Below are 14786 nucleotides of genomic sequence, written 5' to 3'. Positions count from 1 at the left end.
CACTATTAAAAATATTCTACTTCAAATATCTGTAAACCTATAACTGCATTATTAGAACATTTTAAAAAATTTATTTATTTGAGAAAGAGAGAACGACCACACAAGCAATGAGGGGGCAGGTGCAGAGAGAGAGAGGGAGAGAGAATCTCAGGCAGACTCCTGCCGAGCGTGGAGCCCAAGACAGGCTCCATCTCACAACCTGAGCCGGAACCAAGAATTGGATACTCAACGGACTGTGTCACCCAACCACCCCAGTGAGAACATTTTATACCACTCCAACATTACTTTAAACCAACCTCTCTCTGAAGGCAGCATTAAAATCAGAAGGGTGGTATCATCTCTGGCAGGAGGGTGGTATCAGAATGGGTTAAAGACAGTAAAATTAAAAAAGCAGACCTCTGTCAATATGCTTTTTCTATGTTTAAAAAAAAAAGACAAACGGCATAAGATTTTTTTAATGTATCAAAGAGGAACACAGATTTTAAAAGTGAACAAGTAACCAATTCAAATCATTAAAAGAATCAAAATCAAAATGAAGTCGCATAGTCCAAGTAGTTATCAAGGAATAGAACACAAAATAAAAGTCAAGAAATAGAACATCCACAACTAAGGAAAATTATATATTTTTGCCCAGTTACGTATCATTTCTATTATAATATATGACTAAATGACAAATGATAACAAAGCCTACAAAACTCAAAGGTCTCTATTATGGAAAGAAAACTGAAAAACCAGATTAAAGCAAGAACTAAGACATAAGACTACTAAAAACCTATAATTAATTACAATGCAGGGTAATTTAGAAGATTTTATATGAAAAATAGGGACAGAATCAACATTTTAATAAACATAAATACAGTACTATATTTTAAACCATTGTATCTACATAAAACAAAATCGGTAAAATTTTTTTTTTAACTCTACACCAATCCTCCCTCCCTCCCCCACTCTCACACAACTAACAAATGCTAGAAACAATGCAACCAAACAGGAACCTTATTTCACAACCAGGAGACATGAAAGCAGTGAAAACCTCTTTTAATAAATGTGTGGGATACAGAAGAACCCCAAATTATTTCTGTCTAAAGGAAGCTCTCACAAAGTTATACTCAAAAAAAAAAAAAAAAAAAGACCAAAAAATAAAACACTCCTTAAAGCAACATTAGTAGCAAAACTGGGTGTTGCTATATCCTAGAGAAGAAGGATGAGGCTCTCTTTACCACTATTATTTACTAAATTGAGTTTTTACTATCCATGAAACACATACAGCCCTCAGAAATAGTATATATGAGAACATCACTGATACGTAGAATTCTACATTAATTAAAACTAAAAATTAAAAACTTCAGGGTAAATTAGGATATAAAAAGTCCATGTCATATATAAGAATTTAAATATGAGAATATCAAGGATAAAGAGCAAGCCAGGAGGACACCAAGTAAGTAAGAATAACCAACTCTCTACTACGAGATTTACTAAAAAAGAACTGTAAAGCTATAAAGTCAGTTAACTAAAAATAGGAAATTAAAGAAAGTCAATGTTGAAAATTAAAAAATCTAAGAATTTAATCCATTAAGAATACTTTTTAAAAGCCATTATTTTTTAATGGGAGCTGGGAGTGGGACTAACAGGACCTTCAGGTGCTAGAAAACAAAGACCGTGGGAAAAGAATTCTACTCAGTGATGAAGACTGCACAAAATGCAGCATATATGCCAGTCAGTAGGTTTTAAGGATAGTCCTCGGTTAATTACGTAACAGATCCAGATTCAAGGCATCGCTTTGAACTAGGTCATTCACATAATTCCTACCGCTTAAGACAGATAGAGGTATGTGTTCATGCTACTGGAATTCAGTATCTTATAGGGATAACTTCAAATTTAAATTATGAAAGTATTAATAATGCTACACAGGTATCAAAACCCAATTTTACATCCTTTATACCATGCAATGTATTCTGACAGGGTGATCTTAGTTTCCTTACAGATTAGTTAACTATCCTGATTTAAGGAGCTTCCACAGTTGAGTACAGCATAGTCAGACAATGTTCGTAAGTATCCAGAGGTCTCTGAGTTTATAATCAAGTGGGAGAGAGAGTATCACATAAGAACAATTTAAGAAAGCTTACTAAGAAGCAATTAAGTCCAAGTTGTAAATATAAACTGATATTAAATATATACCAATCAATATACAGAAACATTCAAAAGGAAGTTATTTTTCAAGATACATACTTCTTTTTTTTTTTTAAGATTTTATTTATTTATTTGACAGAGACAGACAGCCAGCGACAGAGGGAACACAAGCAGGGGGAGTGGGAGAGGAAGAGGCAGGCTCCTAGCAGAGGAGCCTGATGTGGGGCTCGATCCCAGGACTCCGGGATCACGCCCTGAGCCGAAGGCAGACACTTAACGACTGAGCCACCCAGGTGCCCCTCAAGATACATACTTCTAAGAAGTTTTATAGGTATTTATCTCAATCAGGTTGCCATCACTGAAAATACTTTGCAACTCCTATTTTGCTTCCAAACCAGTTTACAAACCACACACAAGGAAATCTGCTTCATTACTTTGAACTCATTTTGGACCCCAACTAGTACTGCCCAGACAAATCATTTAACCAGACCTGCAAAATAGTTCTTGGTTGCTCCCCAAAATCAAATCCACCCTAAAAGAATGAAGATTTTCCCCTACGGAAATTCCAAAGAGTATCTCACACTCTGGAAGCAACTCCTAAATAATTCTTCAGATGTTTTAAAAAGAGGAAGGACACTTCCACTTTCAGAAAAGGTGGAGTAACAGTGGTAAGATGTACCTTTGCAACTAAAAAACTGGATGAAATATATAAACAACAGGGGCGCCTGGGTGGCTCAGTCGTTAAGCGTCTGACTTCAGCTCAGGGCGTGATCCTGGCGTTCTGGGATCGAGCCCCACATCAGGCTCCTACACTGGGAGCCTGCTTCTTCTTCTCCCCTCCCCCTGCTTGTGTTCCCTCTCTCGCTGGCTGTCTCTCTCTGTGTCAAATAAACAAATAAAATCTTAAAAAAAAAAATATATATATAAACAACAGTTTTCAAAACACGACATCAGGCGAGGAAGTACAGTGATCCCTAAGAGATGGTCAACAAACAAGGTGAGCCCTTGCAATTGCCCTAGCTTGCTGCCTAGGGAAAGATTCCAGGGCACCAAGCAGGGAGGAGAAACCCAGGTAGAACTTAGAGACCTCCCTTAATTGAGGAGATGCAGCTGAGATTCTGGGAAAGACAAGGCAGTGAGGGTTTGCAGCGTACAGTACTGGAGAGGAAAGAGCTACACAGAGGAAGGACTCCAGAGAGGCGGACCTCCCTAGTATTCAGCTGAGTAGTAACTAAGTAATTAGGGAAAACACAGCTAACATCATACTTAATGGTATAATGCTTTCCCACTAAGACTGGGAAAAAAAGCAAGGAAGCCCATTCATACTTCTATTCAGCCTGGTACTTGAGGTCCCAGCCAGCACAATAAGGCAAGAATTAGAACTCGAAGGTTAGAAAGTAAAACTGACTTTCTTTGTAAACGATATAGTTGTACAGGTAAAAACAACAACAACAACAGAACCAACAAAAATGCCACTAAAAATGATGAAATTAGCAAAGTTTATTTGTTCAGTTCATTCAATCATATTGATGAAAACAAACTGTGTCCAAACGAAAGAGAGCTTTAATGAAGAAAGGCTTTCAGGAAGAAAAGCTTAGAGAACGCTTTCTGAGAGTTAAGAAGCAATATGGTTTGGAAGCCCAAAACTGGGAGAATATTTTACATAAGGAATAGCCTTTCATAAAGTATGAGGACAAAAGGGAGAAAATCATACAGAAAACAGAGAAAAGACTGTATGGGAGAAGGCAAAGATTCAAAAGTAGAGAGTGACAGTTGACGGATGAAAGCAGTAAAGGAGGTGGGCTCAGACACGGGTGTCTGGATTTCATAGAACAAGAACGCACAGGTTGATAAGAAAATAACACGTAGGAAATGTTTTCTGGGGAGAAACTAGGAACAGAACAACTGACAGGAAGCTATTTTAATAATCTGGCCATAGCCTGAGGATGACTTAGAATCAGGATGGTGGCATGGAAACAAAAAGGGAGAGACTCAAGGTCCAAAGCCACAGAGAAAGGAGCTAAAGAATATGACAACAGTCCAAGATTCAATGTTTCAGGATTTTGAGATTCAGGAATTGGGAGGGTGGGTTACCAGTGATGCACCCAATAGGGTCAACAACTTTTAAGGGAGGGGAAGCAGAGGCCCCTCTCCAGAGTGACCTGCCTTAAAAGCACCCTGAATGACAATTCCCAAGTCTTCGGGAGGTTAAAGGAACACAAGAGAAAATGACATTAAATACGCATTTTTAAGTACAGTAAATAGAAGTCTAGCAAGCATCCGCTTCCAAAGCAAACACAAAACATCAGTGTTGAGCCGGGGCTCTGGCAGGTTCAGGAAGCGTAGGGCGGTGTCACAATGTGCTGAGGCCGACTCACAAGCTGTGTGTGGGGCACAGGGTCCCCTTTTTAAAGTTTTCAAACCAGCTCTTACTGGCTTGAAATGTGATGCGTTTTGCATTTTCACTCTATTGTTTTGTTTTTGTTATTTCTACAAAGAGCCTTTTCACTAATTCTCTTGGAGTTTTAAAAGTAATGTTTTCCCCTCTGGGTCTGTGTTTCAGGAACGGGAATGTGAGGGCATAGAAAGACCTCCTCCACAGACCCACCTGCGTGGCTTAGGTGAGAATCAGTAGTGTGTCCACTTGTTTAAGGGGCTAGAGCCAAACTGCAAAATACAAACATCATACATTTTTAAATACTCTGGTATAAAAATATAGAACTTTTATAGTGAAAAGGTTGACAAAAGAGTAGTTAGGAAGAGATTTATTTTAAAATCTGTTGGTACATCTAAGGGTAGAGATTCTTTACTCAGAAGTTCCACAGAGAGAGAGAGATACACATCGGGGTAAAAGATCTCCTCATGAAGAGGATACCACTGAGCATGATACACCGTCTACAAGACTTTCACAGGAGGAAAAATATCTAGCTCCTTGGAGGGCCTCAGTTTTCATCTTTTTACTTTCTATCTCCTTCCTCCCACATCAGAACCCAGCAGATGCTCGAAACATTTCTCTTGATATACTGACCTGGGCCTAAAATTGGAAGATTGATCCACTTCCACTTTTTGAGGTTCTCAGTATTGTTTTTAAAATAAGGACATGCTAAAACAGCATTATAAAAATTGTGGTATATTTTAAATATACACATTTAATAAATTAACACTTTTAGGGAAAGAATACAATATAACCTGTCCTATTCAATAGGTAAAGGATTAATAAGCATGTTATTAATAAACATGTTCATTTGTCATAAACTACACAGTGTGATCAGGTAATTAGAACAAGTTCAAAGTTATAATCAATATTTTCTTTCCATTCTGTGAATTTATCTCTTAGAATGTCTACACCTATTATGTGCAAATCATTCTGTTGGGTGCCAGTGCAGCATAAACTTGTTTTGAGCTCAAGGTACCAAGAAAGAACCCCGACTTCTCCCTTTTCTCTAGTTGAGGAACTACAAGGAACTTCTAAGGATTATCACTCCACCCATGCCCTTGAGAGGAATCTGGTGGCCTTGCCCTATGGATTACCTGCGACCTTCATTCAAGCAGTTTCAATTTTTCTTTCTCTCCTGGGTCCTTGCTACACACCTTTAAGCAGATCTTCTATCACACCTTAACTTGCTGTCTTCTCCACCTTGCCCTGCTTTCATTGTCTCCTTCTCTTCTTTTCCAAACGTCTTTTTAAAAAGGATTTATTTTTTTTATTATTTTAGAGAGAAAAGGAGAGCAGGGTGAAGGGCAGAGGGAGAGGGAGAGAGAGAGAGAATCTCAAGCAGACATCCCACTGAGCCTAACACAGGGCTGGATCCCACGACCCTGAGATCATGACCTGAGCCAAAATCAAGAGTTGGACGCTCAACCAACTGAGCCACCCAGGTGCCCCTTTCCAAACATCTTGAAATAAACTACACTCACTGCTATAATTCTCCCTACCATCCATTGTCTCTTTCACCCCTTGCGATCTAGGTTCATAAATGAACGCACAGAATTTATAGCAACTGACAGTGCAATGGGTCAGTTAACATCTTCTGAGTGTCACGAGCACTACCAGAGCTTAGCAGTTCTTTTCATTCTGAAAGTATCAAGCTCTGAACACACAAAGCTGAGAAACACTGGTTAGCCAACAAAGTACAGGCATCCCAAAACTCCAAGTGAAAACAGCTTAGTGATAATGGAAAGAAAGATGGCAAGAGATGAGGGGGGTGGTTGAGGGAAAGGAGGTGCTACTCAAGAGTAACCGGGCTGAGAAAGAGGTATGGAAGTGACAAGAAAGCAAAGAACTGATGAACTAAAGAGGAGTAAAATGAAGGAAAATATGCTAGTTTTCCAGTCAACAACTTTCCTTTCTTCAACTTGGGTCGAGAATCAAATTAAACTAATGCTAGTTCAGTGAACCAACTGGAGATTTATAGATACATAACCACCTTCAAGCTGTAGAAATGTACACGCACCCAGGGGCTCTTCTGGGTGCTCCTTTCCCTGGTTCAACATCTGGAGATGCCTGGAGAGATGGATCTACACTCACCTCAGGGAGTCAAGCAAGAGGTCACTTCCTTTACTCTCTGGGCTCCTACAGATAAGCTCAGTGAGTCACCACTTTCTAGCTCCATCTGATGTCATTTGCATAGCTATAGGTACAGTGACAAGCACCATTCTGGTTTACGACTAATCTTTGAATGCTACTGTTTTTGTTTTTGTTTTTTTAGTATAGTTGACACTGAATGGCACATTATAATGCCTTTATGAATGCAAATATACAGAATCACATCATTATTTCTAAGATCATTTCCAGTACTGAAATGCAACATAATCTAAGAGTCTGAGTCTGACATGTCACAGCCTATAAGTCAGCCGTTGGCCCTGTACCCCCAGACCAGCTTTATGAAGCATATCACTGTGCTAGCCATCCTCTCCCTACGTTACACGTGCTCCTTTGTGACTCTGCACAGGCTGGTCCTGCTGCCTGAAGTGCTCTTTTCTTCCATGACTTACTGGGAGTGTTTCCTATGCTGGAAAGGCTTTCTTGACCTCCACTTGTATTGATGATTTTCCTTCCCCCCCGCCCCCCCCCCCCCGTCCCAGTCCTTGCAATGTCTATCACAGCTTTGATTACACCAAATGGCACTCATGTGTGTCCAAGTCTGCCTCACCCACATGGCTGTGCAATCCTTGGGAACAAAGATCTCTTCTCATCCCATTCTTGTCCTAGCTTCTTTTTCTTTCCTTTCCTTTTCCTTTCTCTTCTTTCTTTCAAAATCTATTTATTTTGAGAGAGAGAGAGAGAGAGAGGGAGAGAGGGCACACCCAAGCAGGGGGCCAGGCAGAGGGAGAGGGAGAGAAGCAGACTCCCCCCTGAGCACAGAGGTGCACCCCTCCCCGCTCCCCGAAGGACTCAATCCCACATCCCTGAGACCATGACCTGAGCAGAAATCAAGAGCTGGACACCCAATCGACTGAGCCACCCAGGTGCCCCATCTTGTAGTCCAAGCTTCTAATAACATTCAGCACATAGTACACACACAAATGTTCAGTGAAATTGTAGTCATCCTAGTCCCAAACATATAAAAAAGATTTTATTTTTATTTCTTTATTTTTTTGAAAGATTTTTTTTTTTTTAAGTCATCTCTACACCCAACGTGGGACTCAAACTCACCACCCGGAGAGCAACAGTCACATGTTCCACCAACTGAGCTAGGCAGGTGCCCCATAAGATTTAAAAAGGAATAACCACTCTGATCATTTCTACTAATAAGGATTAAAAGGATACTCACTAAACTCTAAAATAAGTAAGATTTTCAGACAAATTAAAAAGTTTAAGAACAATATTCTTTCTGTAATCTTCAAATGTTTACCAATTTCAACTAGAAATTAAAAAAAAAAGAACTTGGAGACAATTTAAAAAGGAAAGCACCTCCCTGTCCCCATATATTTATTTAAACTGTTAGAATGACTACTTTTTTTTTAATGGCTACTTTTTTTAAATTCAATTTTTAGTTCTCTTTCCTAACCTCATTTGAAAATATTTATGAGGACCTACTATGCACAACTTATAGTGCTAGATACTGGTTATACCAACATGAACAAATCAGACAAGGTATTTTTATTCACGTAGCTATGTTCTAGCAAAGAAACTACACAAATTAAATTATTACTTAATTACAATTCTGTTAAGTGTTCTGAGTGTTTAAAAGGAGCACATCTAAGAGCGCCTGGCTATCTCAGTTGGTTAAGCATGTGACTCTTGATTTCAGGATTGTGAGTTTGAGCCCCATGTTGGGTATAGAAGTTACTTAAAAATAAACCTTAAAAAAATAAAAAAGAAGTACATCTAATCTGGGGTGGGGATGATTAGGAAGTCACTAAAGAAGTGACATATAAACTGAGCTTGGGGGATTGAAGAGGCATCAACTAAGGTCAGGTAGGTGGACTTCCAGAACTTGAGTGAAGAGAAATATGCATTTCAGGAACCAGAAGAGGGTCAGTGTGGTGAGAGTTCAGGCAGCAAATGGGAGAGTGACAGGAAATGAGGCAGGGCCTTCACTGGGTAGTCAGTGAACATGAGAGACCAGTTATTTCTTTTTGTGAAGTTTATATTCCGAAAGGCAGATCCAAGGCTTTTGGGACTCATTAACAGTTTTAAATAGGGGACAAATATGATCAGATTTACACTTATTTTTTGAGTAATTACATTTCGGGTATAACATATACAGAACAGATACATAGTTTTAAAAGATTATTCTTGTTGCAGCTTCAACAATTCTCTGAGGCACAGAATTCCCTACTTACAAAAGAGAAAACTGAGGTTCTGCAAAGCTAAGTAACTTATTTGAGGTTATTTATTCAGTAAACATTTGAGTGCGTACAATACGGCAAGCACAGTACAGTGTGTGCTTAGGGAAGCAGAGATGAATCCAAGAGTCTTCTGCTAAAGAAAAGTTCGATCTAGTGAGACAGACCTAGAAACATGATATAGTGTAGTCCATGCTAGAAATGAGTAAGATATAATGGAGCAGAGAAAAATTAAATCTTCCTAGGAAGAATTAATCATTTTGTCTCCATGTTAAAGGGGCATTTTTTTTCATACTACTATAGTTTTGAATTCTCATTCATTCCTGTGCTTGGAATATGATACGTACACAAGCAAATGTCTGCACCACAAAGCAACCCAGGACTTTTAACTCCTGGTGCAGAGCCTTTCCAAAACCAGCTGCACTCCTAACTTTGGAAAAGTATGCATTAATTCCAAGGAGCTCTTTTGAAGCTGCTCTCTGAGCCAGTTTAAAAACCACAAAAGAAAATAAGTCTCATTAAATTAAAGCCAAACCTCATTTCTGACCCAGCCTGAAAACCTATAATAATATCTAAACAGTTTTTATTTCTTAAATCTTCATTCAACTTTTTAACCATCACCAATGGGCACTAACAAACTTTAAGTAACCCCTAAGCCCCCAACATGGGGCTCAACATCAGGACCCCAAGATCAAGAGTCACATGCTCTACAGATTGAACCAGCCAGGTGCCCTTTAACAGTTATTTTAATTTTTTTTAAAGATTTTATTTTTTAAGTACTCTCTACACTCAAAATGGGGCTTGAATTTACAACCCTGAGATCAAGAGTCGCATGCTCCACTGACTGAGCCAGCCAGGCACCCAACAGTTATTTTCTTGATATCTTTTTTTTTTTTTTTAACTCGGGGCGTGAACTCATGAATCTGAGATCAAGACTCGAATGCTTAACCAACTGAGCCAGCCAACCAGGCACCCCCCAACAGTTATTTTTTTAAAGCAAATCTTCATTCAGAAAAAATGTTCCTACGAAGACAATCAAGAAAACATCCCATATACTCTTTCATAAGCCATGATCTCTGTCCTGAGAGGACTTCTATTTTAGTTTCTATTTGGAAAGATAAAATATTGAGCATAGAATAAAACAAGATATAAGGTAGCATTTGTTCATTTATTTAAAATATTGATAGACTGCCCACTACAGGCCAGGACAGGAGCTGTAAGGGATGCAAAGATGAGGAGGACAAAAGCCTGCCTTCGAGGAACTCACAGTCTTATGAGGAGCCAACCATACACAACTCAGGACAATAAGAGCTGTAATTCAGCAGATTCACACAGATGAGAACACAGAGGCTGTGCAGAGCTGCCATCAGTTCTAATTCATCAGGCACTTATTTCCATCGGTCAGTGCCCATGCCTTGTTAAATATCAGTTATTAAAATACTTTAACTCTACCCCAGAGAATAATGCAAACTGGTAAATATTCTAAGTAATTACTATATGGAAAAACACCCACACACACAAAAATTAGGTTAAAGGGTCAGAGGAAATGGTGAGAAGTGAAGTTTAGGGATACCTTGGGATTCCCAAGTAAGGAAGGTTAGCATATTTGGATGAGGAGCTGGTTGTAGATAAGGGGAATACAGTTATCAAAAGGCTAGTTGCTGGAATTACCTAGGTATACCTAGGTACAGCTCTCCAACTATGTTGAGGACGTGGTTTAGAGCTCTGTTGTCCAACATGGTAGCCATTAGCCAGAGGTGGCTACTGAGCACTTAAAAAATGGTTAGTCTGAATTGAGATGAAGTGAAAAATACATGCCAGATTTCAAAGACCTAAGATGGAAAAAAATGTAAAACTTCTCAATAATTTTTTTACAGATTACACGTTTACATAAAATATTTTGGATATATTGAAGTAAATAAGATTTTATGAAAATCTATTTCACCCTTTCTACTTTTTAAATGTGGGTACTAGAGTATTTACGATTACATATGTGGCTCACATTTGTGGCTTGCATTCTAATTCTATTGGACAGTGCTAGCCCAAAGTGCCTGAAATAACAAGCTAACAGAAGTTAAGCCCTCTAGGCAATGAAACACCACCGAAGGTTTTCAACCTTAAGTGTCTGTGGTAGATTTGGGGAGGGGGCAGGAAACATAAACAAGCACTGTTTCAGGAAGATTAGTGCGGGGGCAATCTGTAGGGTCAAGACACTGGAGGCAGTTGTCAATGTCAAAAGGCTGGCAAATGTCAAAGGGTAAGCAGGCTCAGCCGGAAAGTAGACAAGGTCTTTAGACGCTGCAGGCTGGGTGGAGAGAGGAAGAAGAAATCAAGAGCAGGGGTTGGTGAACGAAGAGTAACAGCTGCAAGCGCTGGCCCCAGCACGGATAACCAAGGTGCACAGCTCAGTGGACTTAGCAAGCTCTGCCAGTCTAGGTTAGATCTAGTATGGCTCAGTGGTAAGGGCTCCCAGGCAGAGGTACAATTCAGAAGAACACGATCAGTGTCTCTTCGGCAATTTCAGATCTCTGTGTGGCAGGACTTCCAGCAGTGAGATCAAGTCCCAGAGAAGGTAGGATGTAGAAGGCAAGGCTACCAGAAAGGACAAGAAAGTAATAAATTATAAAGCAAAATCCGGACTCACAACACAGCCAACAAATATTTACTGGGAGTTTATTGTACGCCTGATACTTGGCTCGGCTCTGGAGACATGGGAAACAAAACAGACATGGTCCTGAATCACAAATTGTGGTGAGAGCTATGAAAAAGGAACAGGAGCTCTGAAAGACCTGACTGAGGGTGGATGGGGGGTGGTGGGAGGTCATAAAGGAAAGAGTCTCTGAAGAAGTGACAATTTAATCTGAACCCTGAAGTCAGGTGGGTTAAGATTAGGGGGGAAGCAGGGGAAGAACAGTCCGAACCAGGAGAGTGGTATGTACAAAAACCTTAAGCCTGCAAAAGGCTTGGGTAATTCAAGGCATTGAAAGAAGGACTGATGGGCACCTGGGTGGCTAGGTCGGTTAAGCGTCTGCCTTTGGCTCAGGTCATGATCCCAGGGTCCTAGGATTGAGCCCCACATCCCCACATTGGGCTCTCTGCTTAGCAGGGAGCCTGCTTCTCCCTCCCCCTCTGCCTGCTGCCCCCCCCCCTCTATTTATGCTCTCTGTCAAATAAATAAATGAAATCTTAAAAAGGAGGGGAAAAAAAAAAGAAAGAAAGAAAGACTGAATAATTGGGACATCCGAAAGGGGGGTGGACCAAAAAAGAAATGAGGGAAGGTTGGAGAGCAGGCAGAGGCCAGATCTTACAGAGCCTCAAAGGATGAAAAACAAAAACCCAAGAGCCTCAGCGCAATGGGAAGCCATAAGGGGTTTTGACCAGAGAAGTCGTCCAATCCCGATGGCGTTCTAAGTACTCCAATTACCTATGCTTTGCTCAGACTACTGAATGGGAGCCAGCTCGGCAGCAAAGGGGCAGGAGCCAATATTTGTAGCTGAGTAGCAGGATTCCAGGTCTGGGATAAGAGAGTTTATTATAAGGCCCTCCAAGTGTTCCAGGGTTGCAAGCAGGGAGGAGGATGGCAACACCAAAACGTAGAGAAAAATCTGATGGAAGAGCTGGTTTAGGAGGCAAAGTTAAACAAAACTTTAAACATACTGAGTATGCCAGCAGGTAAATATTGACGTTGTTCTGGAGTATAGAAGAGAGGTCAGACATGGATATGTTAGGCTAGCAGATACAAACGTGATAGTTTTAAGTGCCAAAAGTAAATAACACTTTCCAGGAGGAGACAGAGAAAAATAAAACAACAACAACAAAAGGAGCGTAAGTCTGACCCTTGGTGTTTGTTTATCTCTGGGATAGAAGTCGGGAGGAAAGGGAATCAAAAGGAATATAGTATGAGGAAGTTTTCGGGGGGGGGGGGATGATGGAACCACTCTGTATCCTGATAGTGGTGGTGGTTACATGAATCTATACACGTGTTAACATTCGTAGAACTGTACACTAAAAGCTAATGTAACTGTTATTTTTAAAGGGGTGGAAGTAGTCAGAAGGACTGACTGTTGCAGGGAGACATAACAGGATAAATCCTGAAAAGATGCTTTGGGAATTTTCACCATTAGGTAACTGGCAACCTTGGAAAAAGCCTCAGTGAGTGGTAAGGTCGGAAGCCAAGCTGCAAAGGTTCAAAAAATAACTAGAGCAGTGAAGGAAAGCAGTCAGTACAGCCTCCTCTTTTAGAACTCCGGAGGTGAAAGGAAGAACAGAATGGCACATAGCTCAAACAGATAAGGGGAACTGGGAGATCTAGCAAACTGGCAGAGCCAACCTTCCACACCACGAGTGGTTCCATTCCAGTATTCTTTTAGAGCATGCATTTTGCACATGCACTACTGACTTTCTTATTGTCCCATTAAACTAAAACTGCTAAAACAAACCTGAAGTCATTACATTTTTAACTCTGCTCCTTAGCTAACATTCACTGTGTTCCTATTATGTGCCAAGCACTGTCCTAGATACAAAAGTGAGTAATGCCTGATCCCTGGAAGAGCACACAGGATTTACCACAGCAACAAGGTACTGAAGTAGAGATTTGCACAAAGGGCTCTGAAAGTCTTGACCCCCTGAATTAAATGCATTTTTATTTATCTTTATAAAAATCAAACAGGTAAGAAGTGAAAACAAAGCTGGAATTTAATTTCGTAAAAATGTTCTTAATTCCTAAAAACTAAGAATGAGTTTAATATTAACTTCCTAAGTTAGGTATGGGCAGCCTCATCGTCAGTGGCACTTCTCATTTCTTTTCCTGTCTACTTTTCAATGTCCTTTCTGCCTTTCTTCCTCTGGGTAAGTTAGGAGGCAAAATGGGATAAGCACAGGCTTTGAAACCAGGCTGACTTGAGACTAAATCTATCCCTTCAAGTTGCTAGCTGTGCGGCTCTTGGAGGGTCTTTTTTCCTAGCCACAAAACAGTAATGACACCTACATGACAGGCTTGAGGTAAGGACTAGAAAAAAAATACGGAGAGTCTGGCATATTAGAAGAATGCAATAAATGTTAGTTAACATTTTTACTATCATTTGAACAAATGGTAATGTTCTGACTTAAAATACTTTTAAGTGCTTCTATTTGAATGAAGAAACAAATTATTTTTTCAAGGGCATGGCATTTATATACCACCTTAGAAATGCAGCTTGATCTTTTCTTCTTAAGTCCTATCAGAAACTATTCTGCTCAAATAATGATGTTTGGGACAAGCACCTAAAAACGGCCAGGAACGAAGCAAATATAAAGGCAGCGATATTATCGTTGCTATGCCACAAGTAGGACAAGCCAGTCTGATCTGTGTTCTGGATCCCTTAGCGTAGGGACCTACTACATTCATATCCCTCCCACGACCTACCTACAGTGATACTGCACGCCGTAGAGGTGCAAGACAACGTGCTAAAAGTTCTGCTTTTAAAGAGGCATTTACATAACACTACTAAAACAATAAATACAGTTTCAAAGCCAAGATCACTGATGCCTCTCCAAATCAACAGGAAGCTACCGTCCACTGAAATTCCCCACAACAATGAAGAAAATAGCCTCTATTCTTAAACTTTCACAAAATGCTAGGACGCAAGATTTTTATACACTTTATTTCTGTACGCTTAACTCCTGGGAGTGGGGAGGAAGGCGACCAATAACGTTTTATTCACTATGGGGAAACATCTCTGGCCAATTTTATTGCATAATTTTGCTTATATTGTAATACAAATGACCACTTTGAAATTCGTCTTACTCCTCGCACAATTTCTAGCATAGACGCTAAAGAGTAATAAAACAGCCAAAAGATACATGAGAAAGCAAGGAACCTCAAA

At 39.9% G+C, this 14786-nt stretch overlaps 1 protein-coding gene across 1 annotated transcript in view; it reads right to left on the bottom strand.

The window, feature by feature from the left end:
• Positions 1-14786, bottom strand: part of LOC121104370 — a 143097-nt gene that overhangs the window by 126840 nt on the left and 1471 nt on the right. The gene's annotated exons all lie outside the window — the stretch shown is intronic.

Source organism: Ursus maritimus, unplaced genomic scaffold (assembly GCF_017311325.1).
Source record: "Ursus maritimus isolate PB19 unplaced genomic scaffold, ASM1731132v1 scaffold_21, whole genome shotgun sequence".
Taxonomy (NCBI): Eukaryota; Metazoa; Chordata; class Mammalia; order Carnivora; family Ursidae; genus Ursus; species Ursus maritimus.
This window is presented reverse-complemented; position numbering and strand designations above follow the sequence as displayed.